The 14628-nt window shown below is 39.3% G+C and overlaps 1 non-coding gene across 1 annotated transcript; it reads right to left on the bottom strand.

Annotated features, from left to right (window-relative positions):
- Window positions 1-272: 272 nt before the first annotated feature.
- LOC118855595 lies at window positions 273-396 on the bottom strand. The gene has a single exon (XR_005010768.1). It is a non-coding gene; the product is annotated as a U6atac minor spliceosomal RNA (small nuclear RNA).
- Between the last annotated feature and the right edge of the window lie 14232 nt (window positions 397-14628).

Below are 14628 nucleotides of genomic sequence, written 5' to 3'. Positions count from 1 at the left end.
AAATCATTTAGGATAAAAACGGATGGGAATGTTTTGATCCATATTAGCAGAGGGAGTCCTGCTCCTGATTTCCCTGTGGAACTTACACTGATAGAAAAAGTTCCTAGATTAAAGTCAAGCACTGAGGATACAAAACTAACAATACTCCCAGGACTTGTTATGGTCACATAAACCCTTTCTGGACATGAGGATATCATTTAATACAATTAGCCATTTCTGGAAGTTGTGCTAACTCCATCAGTGACAATGATTCCTGGAAAATGTGTCTATGTAAAGAGGGCTAGTATTAGAGTACAGCACAGGCAAAGTGGCAATGCCTTCACTGTATATGTGTACATGACTTTTTTCCCATCCTTCTCAAAGGGAGTGTTAACCTTCTATGCCTTCTAGAGGGCCAAGTTCAAGTGCCAACTCTGACACATGTCTCAGTGCCCCCAGCCACTCAAACCTATAAATGCTAAATGACTTGTTCGTCTATCTTAGAGGAGAAAGCTTTTACACCAAGAGTTCTTTATATCAATAACCCCCCCAGATAAAAATTATACTGTTTATTTTTAATTTAAGGGGACATGACTCTTAACTTTTGCTCTTTTCCAATGTAGCACTTCATGTTTCAGGGTTTGGTCCATAGACTATCTATGGATACTATCATAAGTTTCAAAAAATAATCTATGTAACACAGTTTTGAATGGGATGGTAAAGCCCTCTCATGGAATCTGGATCTCAGACTTTCTGTGAATTAAGTGGGATAAATGCAGGTGGGGACTCAGGGCTTCTGATTGACAGCTAGGCCTAAGTCTTGAGTTAATAAGAAATCACCTGAACTGTGTCCTCGCCAAATAAGGGGAAAAGTGTCTTTAAGAGTTTGGCATTGGCTAAATTGGACCTGGGGTAGTAGATTTCTGCACAATTGCGAGCCTGGACTCCACCAATGACAGTAAAAGACCAGTGGTGGTGGGGCAGGTACTTGTTTAAATTAGAGTATAAGACTGGTTTTGCCCTTTGGGCCCTGCCTCTCCCTACAATCGGTTCAGAGACTGCCCATTCCCTCAGGATCATAATAAAGAAGTTTTTCTGTTCCTAAATTTGAGAGCCCTCCGATTTTTAATTAATTGCTGGCAGGTAGTCCCACCCCACACAGTCATTGGGAATTTTCCATTCCCTTTGGGTTTTACAGTAACTAACTGAAGACAATATGGATGTATGTATTTAATCATCAGTGCCTGATAACAGCAAAGAATAGTAAAGAGGCAAGGTGACAATCCATAAGAATTTAAGATCTTCGAGGGCAGGAACTATTTAAGTCTTGCCTTTTTTCCTCATCTAGCACAATGTATGGCTCATAGTCGGTGCTTAATAAATATATATGTGTATATGTATGCAGTGTGTGTGTGTGTGTGTGTGTATGTGTGTGTGTGTGTGTGTATGAAGCAGTGCACTGGATAGAGCACCAGCCCTGGAGTCAGAAGAACCTGAGTTCAAATTCAGCTTCGGACATTTACTAGTTGTGTATCCCTGGGCCAGTCACTTAATCACAGATTGCCTCCAAAAATAAATAACTATTGATTAAGTAAGATGCACAAATTTTAAAGGAGAACAAGGTGGCAGCTGCTTCCTTTCCTGATACATTCTCTTCTATAATTAACACTGCGGCTTTTCCTCCCAACCCGACTAAAACAAGTTACCCAGTTGAAATGTCTTACTCATTTCAGAAATAGTTGCAATGTTGCTCTTGCGAAACATCCCAGTGTAGTGAACTTTCTGGTAACCATGGAGGCCAGAATGAAAGATGTACTATAAACATATGTAAGCCATTTCTGTCACACTACAAAGTCTGCCTCCCTGGGGACACTTCAGAGGGTCTGTCCTATAGGAAAAAACACGGTGAGGGAACAAGTCCAAAGTACTTCCATATTTCATTTTAAATGGTTTCGATTTCATAGGAGTGGTGGTATCAAGAGGCTTGACTTCAAAAACAAAGTGGAGTCTTTTTCTAACAGGCTGTGTGTGGAAACAACTTTTAGCTGAAATGAATCGCCTAAATTTTAAGCTTTGGTTTCATATAATAAATGACTTGACTAAGTGGTTTGTGGAGAAACCAATAGGATTTAAGACACCTGAAAATGTTTCTCAGACCTAGTATCTAACAGTGCTGAAGTCACTGTTTGGTGGCTGGCCAGCTTCATTAACTTTTTCTGGACATTACAGTATTGTTTAGTGTAATTTAGCCCATTAAAACTTTATTCTCAATTTAAGAAATTATTCCAATGAGCAATGACTTGAAACAGCTTTGTCCATGGCAGCCACTCGTACTACAAGAGAGTAATTTCAACATCAAGGAGGTAAATAAATGCTTCTGATGTAAACATAAATGCTTAAAAAGTGCTATGGAGGGAACCTAGAACAGCTGATTGAGTGCTGAACTTAGAGTTAGGAATTGGGTTCAAATCCTCCCTCTGAGGCTTCCTAGCTGTGTGACTCTGGACAAGTCACCGAACCTTTATGTGCCTCATACAATTCCATAAACGCATAGATTCAGAGTTGGAATATAACTTAAGGGCTATCTACTTAAAACTCCTCATCATGCACATAAACAAACTGAGGACCCAAATGCCCCTTTGCCAAATTTCTGCTTGTGTCATTTCTTCAGTCCTCTCTAGGCTTTGCTCTTGATTCATCATATATTTTTCCACCATTCCCCAGCAACCTTCTCATGCTGAAAGATCACTCTGTCTTTAGGTTCCTTTCTCCAATTAGTCAGTTCTCCCTGGAACCTCCATTTTAATGAAGTGTCTAGGCCAGTCATTTTCCCCACCTCCTTCTCCTTCTCCAAATTTCTTTCTGTACCATGCCTCTATAACCTTTTCCTCCCACTCCCCACCCATCCTCCTCAGCTTCCTTTTAAGCATCATCTTGCCCCCATTGGAATGCAAGTTCTTTGAAGGTAAGAACTATGTTTTTTTTTTCCTTTCATTTGTATTTCCAATAGCTTATCACAGTGCCTGGTACATCATAAGCATTTAATTTGTTGACTTATCATGTCAGTCTTGTTTCACACACTGAGAGGTTGAGTGATTTGCCCAGGGTAACAATATGTCAGAAGAAGGACTTGAATCCTAGTGTTCTTTAAGACTCTCTCCATGACACCATGTGTACTACACCTCTTGTTATGAGGTGGCATTGTCATCACCACCACCATCATCATCACCACCACTACCATAAGCCACATCACCATCATAAGCATCAGTCTCTCCCAGATGGGAGCATATTTCAGTGATTTTGGCATTTTAATCCCCGGAAAACACATCCTATCCTTGATGCTAATGCAAAAGAAATATTAAGAGGTATATTGTAGAAAATAATAATGGATCTGAGGATAACAGACTAGGCCTTTATTTCATTTCTAATTTCTCAACATTGGTACATAAAATGTAATACAATACATTATTTACCAACAGAAATCTAGAACTATGGTGTAAATATCAGGCAATAAGATTACCATACGTGCAAACATGACACAGACGTCATTTGACATTATGGAAATTTCAGTAACCTTTATGAAAGTGAATAAGATTCCCAGACTCCACAAGGAATCCTCAAGAAAAATGAGCAATAGACCCATTCTGAATATGTGTTAATATTCTGAAGGGCCAGCATGAGGATAAAAGGTTTTTGCCGACCAGGCAACTTTGACAGAAAGGCTGTGGTAATCTAAGTTGGCAGATGTGTATCTGGAGCCGTCTCCCCACGGGCTCCTACAGCTCATATCCTGACATCAACTGCTCACACTAGCAAAGATGTTTCATGGTGTTGTGGTGGGGTCTTGATAGGCATGGAGAATGTACTCCTGGGGCCCAGGGAAGATTGATGGTCATCCTCTCTAGCTTTAATGGGACTTTTCTTTGCCTTGATTTAGTACTTCCCTGTCTGAAGCACTTTAGATCATTTTATGTTCAGAAGTCACATTAGCAAAGAATTCTTCCCCTCATGTTATCTTCTCCTTCCCCCAGTGAAACCATTCTATTAAGTAGATATAACAAGATTAAGCAGGGATGTGGAATCTGCAGCTTTGAGGTCACATTGGCCCTCTAGGTCCTCAACAGACAGAATCCAAACTTCACAGAACAAATACTTTGATTAAGATTTTTTCTCTGAAATTTGGATTCAGTCAAAGGGCCACACCACACTTGAGGACCTAGAGGACCACATGTGGCCTCAAAGCTGCAGATTATCTACCCGGGGTGGGGGAAGGGGGAAAATACGCAGAAAAAGGCAAACCAAGATCCCAAGATGCTTGGGATCATAGATTTCAAGTTGGAAGGGATCTTAGAATCAATTTAGTCTAAACCTTCATCTTACAGATAGGGAAACTGAGGCACAGGCAAGCAGAGTGAATTGCAAAAGCTCACGTAGCTAGTAAGTATCATAGATGAAATTTGAACCCAGGGCCTGTGAAATAAAATCCAGCACTCTTTCCTCTGTACCCACTCCTTTATATATAGATCATGAGAATTGACAATGAAGTAACTAAAAAGATTGCCTTAAAGTATTCCGGAAATTTCAAAAATTAATCAGTCTCACTAGCACTTCTAGTCTGCTCTGAGTTACATCATCTCACCCATATTGTGCTTCAAGTTTTATAGGAGCTGCTTTCCTCTGCAAAATGGACGGTGTTGATTTAAAACATTAGGAGACACAGAAAATGAAGTCACTTGTCCACAATCACTTAAGTATAAATGTTAAGGCCAAGGCACGAGTTCAGGAGTTTAGGTCCTAAGATCATTGATCCACACCTGCAAGGAATCTCAGAGACCATCTAGGCCTACCCCCTCAATTCGTGGCAAGGACATTTACGTGACTTACCCTCCCTCCTCACTTCTGCCTCATATAGTGTCTCACTTCCTTCTAGACACAATGTCAAGGTGAAGCCTTCTAAAACAAGCTTTTACTGAGCTCCCCAAATGCTACTGTTAGTGCCTCACCTCCCTAATTCTCCTATACTTATTTTTGTATTTATTGTGAACATAGTTATTACATACACATGTATAAGATCTTTGAGAGTAGGGATTGTTTCATTTTTCTTGTTTTTGCACCCTCAGTACCACATGCAGTTCTGAGAATTTAGAAGGGTCTTAATAAATAGTTTTGGATGACTGATTAATTGATTACCCTGGGCCACACAGGTGGTAAGTATCAGAGTCAAGATGTGAATCCAAGTCCTGTGTGCTGTTTCTGAACACCACACTACCTCAAAATAATCCTATACCAACCAGAAAAAAGTTCAACTTTAGTAAGTCCCTTATGATTTCTCTTTCCTGTTTATCTTTCCGTGCTTCTCTTGATTCTTGTATCAGAAAGTCAAATTTTCTACTCAGCTCTGGTCTCTTCACTGAGAAAACTTGAAAGTCCTCCATTTTATTGAAAATCCATATTTTGTCCTGGAGTACTATACTCAGTTTTGCTGGGTAGGTGATTCTAGGTTTTAATCCTAGCTCCATTGACCTCCAGAATATCATATTCCAAGTGCTTCAATCCCTTAATGTGGAAGCTGCTAGATCTTGTGTTATTCTGATTGTTTCCACAATACTCAGATTGTTTCTTTCTGGCTGCTTGAAATATTTTCTCCTTGACCTGGAAACTCTGGAATTTGGATACAATATTCCTAGGAGTTTTCTTTTTGGGATCTTTTTCAAGATGCAATCAGTGGATTATTTCAATTTCTATTATACCCTCTAGTTCTAGAATATCAGGGCAATTTTTCTTGATAATTTCTTGAAAGATGATGTCTAGGCTCTTTTTTTGATCATAGCTTTCAGGTAGTCCAATAATTTTTTAATTTTCTCTCCTGCATCTATTCTCCAGGTCATTTTTTTTTCCAACGAGATATTTCACATTGTCTTCCACCTTTTCATTCTTTTGGTTCTGTTTTATAATATCTTGATTTCTCATAAAGTCACTAGCCTCCATTCGCTCAATTCTGATTTTTAAAGTAATATTTTCTTCAGTGGTCTTTTGGACCTCCTTTTCCATTTGGCTAATTCTGCCTTTCAAGGTGTTGTTCTCCTCATTGGCTTTTTGGAGCTCTTTTGACATTTGAGTTAGTCTATTTTTTAAGGTGTTATTTTCTTCAGTATTTTTTTGGGTCTCCTATAGCAAGTTGTTCACTTGTTTTTCATAATTTTCTTGAATCACTCTTATTTCTCTTCCCAATTTTTCCTCTGCTTCACTTACTTGGTCTTCCAAATCCATTTTGAGCTCTTCCATGGCCTGAGACTAATTCATATTTTTCTTGGAGGCATTTGAGGTAGGTTCTTTGACTCTGTTGACTTCTTCTGGCTGTATGTTTTGATCCTCTTTGTCACCAAAAAATGATTCTATAGTCTGTCTGGGTCTTTTTATGCTGCCTGCTCATGTTCCCAGCCAACTCCTTGACCCTTGAGCTTTATGTAAGGGTATGACTGCTTGCAGAGTAGAGAGTACTTTGTCCCAAGGTTTAGGGGCCTTACGCTGCTGTTTTCAGAGCTACTTCTACTCCACAGTCACCACAAGCTCTGCCACAGCAGTGCTCCTCCTCCCCCAAGAACCGTCAACTAGGACCACAACCCAGATCCAAGCAGGGAAAAGCAAGAGAACCCTGCCTCTGAGGCAGCAAATCACTCCCTGCACTCATGCTCTGATCTGCTACTTAGTTCCTCCCACTTGTGGCCCAGGGGCTCCAGAAGCAGCTGCAGCTCGAGCTCTGAAGGTAGTGCTGGAGCTTCCTGCTGCTGCCACCCACCACCTCCAGGGCTGGTGACAGACCAGGTACTTCTCTCACCCAGATCCAGAAGTTTTCCCGCTGACCTGCTCCATTGCCTTTGATGTTTCTGTGTTGAGAAGTCTAGTAAGTGCCACATCTCAGTGATTCAGGGACCTGAGGCTGCTCTGCCTGATCTACTCCCAACCTGTTCTGTCCTGGCGCAGCCCACACTGAGCTGTGCTCCACTCCCAGTATGGTGTGACAGACCCTTCCCAGCAACCATCCAGGTTGTCTTGGGCTGGAGACTAGTTTCCCTCTGTTATTTCATGATTTCTGTAGCTCTAGAATTTGTTTAGAGTCATTTTTTACAGGTGTTTGGAGGGATTTGGCAGAGAGCTTAAGGGAGTCCCTGTTTTCCAGCTGCCATTTTTGCTCTGTCCCACTCCAATCTTCCAATTTCATCCAGAATGAAGACAGATTCTATTCCTTCTTTTCTTCAGCCCAATATTCTCCCCCACCCTTTTTATTACAAAGTGTTTTAGATTATTCCCTGGCATTACCAATAAATATCTTTAGAAAGAATTTACCCACCACCTAAAGAATAGCAACTTAGCTCTTGAAGACTCTAAATGACATAAACCTTATAGGGCAGGAGGATGTTAAAATTGGGTAGAACCATGCCCTTCCCTGCTGATACAGCATCGAAATAGCAGTCTCATTTCTCAGAGATTTCACTTCCTTTATGGTTTGTTAGCTCAGAACACTAACAGCTGAGTGACCAGGAAAAAAAGAATTCTGTGGCCACTTACTGCTGTGTTTCATGCTGGTATTTCCCACCCCTTAATTTATGCTGTGGGAGGCAGCTCAGCCCTGTCCTGGAAATAGCCCAGGAGAATGAGGTGGGAGATCTAGCTCTGCCATACTCTTTCATGTGTCTTCCCATGCTGATTATATATCACTCCTAATGCATTCTATGCTCCACCAATGGATCTGTTTCCTTTATTTTCTCTGACACATGACATTCCATTTCCCTTCTCTTGGCCTTTGTTATAGTCTGAGTGCTCTGCTTCAAATGACCTCTCTTACCTCCACATTTTGGCACCCTAACTTTCTTTGAGACTTAACCTAAGTGTCACTTTCTCCAAGAAAATATTGTCATTGTTTACTTTTGGTTTTTACTGGACCTCTGATTTCATTATTAGTGAACAGATAGATCTCTAGTGGAAGAATTACCTCTACCAATGTAGTTTAGCACTTGGTCTGCAATTTATAGATTTAAAGGAATTTCCTAGGACACTGAGAGGCTAATACAGTCAATATTTATCAGGGATGGGACTTGAACTTCAAGTCTTCTTGCCTCAGAGTCTAGTTTTCCATCCACTGTACCATGGTGATTCTGATTTATTTATTTTAGATATTTTCTGCTTTGCTATATGCTCTGCACCAAATGTGTAAAGTTGCTACATTCTCCCAGGAAAATAAAAGCTTCTTGAGGGCAACAACTGCCCCACTTCAACACCTAGATCAGAGCCCAGCCATTGAAAGCACTTAATAAAGGGTGATTGATCACTATCCAGTCAGTTGCAATTTTTTGTCATTCTCTTGTTCGTAACATCTTTGGGCTATATCCCCTTATCTCCACTAACATGAGCAGGACTACTCTGTTTTAAATCCTCATCTCCTTTGACAAGGATTGTTGAATTATCTCCTAATTGTTCTCCTGGCTCCATCCTCTCACTATAGCAATCCATCTTCCACACAGCTGCCATAGTGATTTTCCTAAAATGCAAAGTCTGACAATGTTATCTACATTCTCAATAAATTCCAGGGGTTCCTCTCTACCCCATTACTCTAGGATAAAATGCAAACTCCTCTGGTTGGCAATGAAAGTTCTTCATAACCTCACCATTTCTATTTTTTAAGTCTTCTTACATATTCATCTACTACATGTATGCCACGGTCCATACATACTATCTTTCTCAGTTCTTCTCAGAGATCATAGTCCATTTTCAATCTCTGCACTTTTGCACTGGCTGTAACTTATACCTAGAATGCTCCCCCTCATTATCTCTGTGTCTTAGAATCCCTAGTTGCCTTCAGGATTCAGGTCAACCACCATCTAACAGAGGAAGCTTTTTCAAGTTCTCTGCAGTCCCCTTCTAGGGTTGCCTTGTACATTCTTTGTATGTATTTGGCATATGCCTATTTCTGTAAGTACCATTCCCCTCATTGGAGTGTAAACTCCTGGAGACAGAAAATATTTCCTTTTTTCTCTCTCTTTTTCATCCCTAGTGTCTGGCACATAGTTAGCACTTAAGAAATGCTCACTGTTTAATAATAATCTGTCTGTAGGACTTTGGACAGATCCCATCATTTTTCTAGGCCTTAGTTATTTTATCAATTAATCAAATGGACCAGAAAATGGAAATTAGCATATACTCTCTCACACAAGATTATTGGGAGTATGAAAGGAGATAATCAATCAAATACAAAAAATGAAGCAATCACTGATTGCTGTCCATAAGGAGTCTACATTCTTCTCCTTTTTCTTCTTTTCTTCTTCTTCTTCTTCTTCTTCTTCTTCTTCTTCTTCTTCTTCTTCTTCTTCTTCTTCTTCTTCTTCTTCTTCTTCTTTTTCTTCACTATTATTGGCTTACCCTTCTCCACCAAATTTCACACACAAAAATGATCTTTTTAACCAATTAGCATAGTCAAAAAGAATGAAATTCTATATATACAATGTCCCAAAATATACCTCACTATGCAACTCAGGTCCATTACTCCTCTGTCAGGAGTTTGACATCATGTTGATAATGTTTTGGTTTTTCTAAGGAGTTTATGTTCTATTAGACCCTATGAAACTGCCATGTACTTAGGTCCTATGACTTAACTAATAAGAACAATTCACAGTCACATAACCCTTTGCAGTTTTCAGAGATCTCCCGTTGCATTGATGAGGAACAATGAGGTTCAAAAGAATGAAGTGATTTGTCCAGAGTCCTGAAGCAATTAAGTGGCAGAGATATGGTTCAGATTCAGTCTGAAACTTAACCAGGTCCCTCCTTCCTCCTTCGACTAGAAATCAACTCTTAGAGAAATGTTATTTTTTTTATTGTTGCTATCCAACTTTATTTTGTCATCCCTACTACACCAGCTAACTGTTTGCAAGGGATGTATGCAAATACAGTCAGCAGGAACTGGACCCTTCAGTTCCCTGCCACTGACAGTATATTTTAGAGTTATTACTTGGTAGAAAGTCTTTGCTTCTTTATGTAAAAACTATCATAAACTATTTATTTCTTCCCCCAGAGAGCATTCTGAATCTAATCAAAATGCCAGTGGGCCAGACTGCCTGCTTTATGGTTATGCCTTCTAAATTAATCTAACCAGCAAACATATAGAAAACTACAATTTCTGATCATTCTCAAGGGGGAAAAGCCAACTTTTAATTCACCTAGATATTTTTTTCCTGTTAAGTTGAAAAGTCAACATATTTCTCCCATTCAAGTATATACCAAAGATAATCTTGAGGGGGAAAGGTGGAAAGGAGGCATTATGTGCCTGTTTCCTCATCTTTGGTCACTTGAAGGAACATGGTCCTTAATCTTCATAAAAAGGTAATGGATTGAGCATTTAATTTTGAGACAGGAAGACCTAGCTTCAAACCCCCTCACTTATCTGTACCTCAGTTTCCTCAAATGTAAAATAAGGGGATTGGGCTCAGTCTTTATATTTTTGAGGTCTCACTGCCCCCCTTTCTACCTAGCATAAAGTCTCCTTATTCTCAGCCTGCATTGATCTCCTTTTCCTCTAACCTCCTGCAAATCACTGGAATCCACATTTGGCCACTTAGTTAAATGCTGCCTTTGTAATTATGGTACCATTCTGACTATATGAGTCATGTGCCACCAATAGTAACACAAATTTGGCAAAATAAGGTATTGTTCTTTTTATTTTATATGAATGAATGAAGCATCTATTAAGAGCTTACTATGAGCCAAACGCTGTGTCAAATGGTGAGGATAGAACTACAATAGCAAGACAGTCACTGCTCCCAAAAGGCACATACTGAAGGGACATATATGGAGTGCACATATGATTAAATATTATGTAGCATAAATAGTAAAAATCATAAGGAAAGTCTAATTTCTAGATCTGATTATGAAACTAATTCTCTGTTACCTGGGGTGAGCTGCTTAACCTCCCTAGGCTTTGTTTGACTCATCTGTCAAGTGAAGTGGTTTCAATGGAAATATTCTAGGCACTCTTCTCCTTTTAGCATTCCATGGTTTTTGTTATAAGATCCCTAGCACATACTGACATTCATATCTTGTGTGCTGAGATCCTTGCCAAATCTAATAATCCACATTCTATATCCCAAGGTTACTTCCTACTTTTCTCTAATAATCTTTAAAATATTTCATTCACAGTATCCAAGGTGATTTTTTTATATTTCATAGGATACCTACAATGTAACTATTGCCTGACTGGTTGACAGCCCTACCTCTAATCCATATAACAAATATAGAATTATTTTATCCTTCTATATCCTGGACGGCAAGGTGTCTTGTAAGAATTCCAGTTATGAAGTTCTTCCCAAATGTAATGCCTATTAAAATATATTGTAATTTTCATAATATAAACTGTATTTCAGTAATGTATGCACAAACATTTCTGCCATACTAGTTATAACTCTGAATAAGTCACTTAACAATTAAAATCTTCTAGACAATCTAGAACTCTATAAGTTGCAAAGCAGGTCTGCATTGACAAAGGGACTTTCCTTACTAGAAGTACCCTATATTAATGAAATCATAAATTCAGTGGGGTTTTTTAGGGCAGCTCCACAAAAAGGTATATACTGGAAAGTGAGACTTAAGAGTTATGAGATGAACTGTTAATGATGATCACAACCCTCATTGATTATATTATCACCCATTAACCCTGCTGGGTCACAACACAATCAGCTACAAGGTTATGATGCACTTGAGTTCATTAATGGATATCTGAGACAAAGATATCAAATCCTAATAGCTACTATTTGCCTAAAATAACAGTGTATATGGTATAGCCTGCTGAGACTCCCTTTGCAAACCTACAGAAAAGGAGCTCTTTGCAGTGTGTGCTCAAAGCTGTATGGCTGTCCACTAATGATCTCAAGTTCAATAGCATCACTTTTAGTTCCATGCAGAGATATTACTCTGCATGGGTTTGAAGGGCCAACTTTGCATTTGATTATTTTTTTTATCAGACTAAGAAAACAATTATAGCCAAAAATAATCTAGAAGGATAAGAACTGTATAAGCAATAGTATTGATGTAACACTTCCCATAAATTATCTCATTTGAGACTCACAACAAGCCTATAAGGTATATATGATCAATATTTCCACTTTAAAGATGAAGAGGCTGAGGTTCAAAGAGGGTAAGTGATTTTCCCATGCTCTCTTAGTATTCCCAGCATCTACCATAGTTCCTAACACAGAGCAACCATTTAAAAAAATACTTGTTGACTAATGTCTTAAAGTCAAAGTTTAAGAAGTGGAATCCATTTAAGTCCAACCAACTTCAAACTCAAGACTCATTTCCTCTCGAGATAAGAATCATTTTAATTTGGGTTCATTTGGCAATCAGGACCTCTTTCTCTGAGACCCATAATCTAATCAATAATGCTCTGGGAATGTACCATATCTGTTGACTCCCTTGTGACTCTAGTCACCATCCCTGTACCTCTGAAATCCAAAATATCCTTTCCTGATCAGTACTCCTCTGTATGTGTTGCATCCTTCGTAACCTATACTCTTTGAGGGCAGGAGCTGTCTAACATTGCTTGGCACATAGCAAACACTTTTCATTCTTTCATTTGGTCATTCATTCATTTACTTCCCTCCAAAAACCTTATGAAGTAGGAACCACAAACATCTTACAGAATTGTTGTGAGGACAAATGAGAAAATATTTTTAAAGTGCTCACATAGTGCTTGACACAGTGGGATCTTTTAAAATGTTTGCTTCTTTCCTATTTTACAGATGTGGAAACTGAGATTCAGAACAAATATATGGGTCTAACAGCTAGTAAGTATATAATAGGGGTAGGAAACCAATGTTTTGGTTGGTTGCTTGTTTTGTTTTTACTATACAATACTGCCTAAAAGAAACACAAATTCTCCCTACTCCTTTAGAAGGCAAATGGCAACCACTTTTGCCTCTCCTGTGCATGTGTGATATTCTACTTTGTATGATATGTGTGTGTGCATGAGTGCACATGTCTTATCTATCCCCATTAGGTTTGAGCTAGGCAAGTATTATTTAATTTTTGTATTTCCCACAGTGTTTTTTTTTTAATGCAATTTATTTATTTAACATATTTGGTTTTCAGCATTGATTTTCACAACAGTTTGAATTACAAATTTTCTCCCCATTTCTGCCCTCCCCCCCCACTCCAAGATGGCGTATATTCTGGTTGCCCTGTTCCCCAGTCAGCCCTCCCCTCTATCACCCCCCTCCCCTCTCATCCTCTTTTCCCTTCCTTTCTTGTAGGGCAAGATAAATTTCTACGCCCCATTGCCTGTGTATCTTATTTTTTAGTTGCATACAAAAAGTTTTTTTGTTTTTGAACATCTGATTTTAAAACTTTGAGTTCCAAATTCCCTTCCCTCTTCCCTTCCCACCCACCCTCCCTAAGCAGTTGAGCAATTCAACCTAGGCCACACATGTATTATTATGTATAACCCTTCCACAATATTCATGTTGTGAAAGGCTAACTACATTTTGCTCCTTCCCAACCCATCCCGCTTTATTGAATTTTCTTCCTTGACCCTGTCCCCTTTCCAAAGTGTTTGTTTTGATTACCTCCACCCCCCACAGTGTTTTAATATATCACATTTATAGTGGCATTTTGAATTTTCAAAGGGAGGACTGTATAGTGAAGTCCAAGTCTTAGAACATGTCCATGCACTTCCCGGAGCTTGAGCGATATTCCCTGCCTGGTTTCAATCCAAAACATAGAGATTGGGTGAGTATAAATCCAGTCATGAGTGACTGAAGGGCCTGCACTGCATGGGGATGAGGAGGCTTCTTCATGTCTGAGGAGCTGGAATTAGGTTCAAAACTGAAAGTTTCTAGCAGAAGACCTCTTACTTTCCTCCTTGGTGGCTTTCAAGTGAGAAATGTGGCTATAAGCTGCTGGTTGGAAGAAGGAGAAAGGCAATATGTATTCCATACCATGCTTCCGTATGACACTGAGCACATAACACCTGTCTTGGTGCTGTGTTTCTTCTTTCCTGATTTTAAATGAATTAATATTACAATATTGAATTGCCTACGTGATGAGTGCCATAAAACCCATCCAAGAGCCCATCTACAATAAGTTTCAGAGCCAGGCTTAGCAGCACCCAAATCTACTAATGCTACTCCCTGAAGCAAATCTGAGATATCCCTAGTGCTTAGCATAGTATCTGGCCTTTAATAAATTCTCAATAAATGCTTATTGGCCGACTGAATGAAGGTAGCAAAGGACTTCCAGGTCCAGGAGTTGTAAGGTAAACCTCGGCTTCATGCATTCTTTTTTTTTCTTTCTTTTTTTTCTGCAGGGGAGAAGGCAGGACAGTTGGGGTTAAGTGACTTGCCCAAGTCACACAGCTAATAAGCATGCCAAGTGTCTGAGGCCGGATTTGAACTCAGGTCCTCCTGACTCCAGGGCTAGTGCTCTACTCACTGCACCACGTAGCTGCCCCTCATGTATTCTTGCTACATATGCCTGACTACCTTTACATTTTAATCTTAACCTTACTCTCCAATGGACCTTGCATATGCCAAAAGGAAAGTATGATTCCAGCTGGGGATTTTTGTCACTTACTATACCTTCTCAGTAAATATCCCATTAGGATAA

This window comes from Trichosurus vulpecula, chromosome 6, assembly GCF_011100635.1.
Source record: "Trichosurus vulpecula isolate mTriVul1 chromosome 6, mTriVul1.pri, whole genome shotgun sequence".
Classification (NCBI taxonomy): Eukaryota; Metazoa; Chordata; class Mammalia; order Diprotodontia; family Phalangeridae; genus Trichosurus; species Trichosurus vulpecula.
This window is presented reverse-complemented; position numbering and strand designations above follow the sequence as displayed.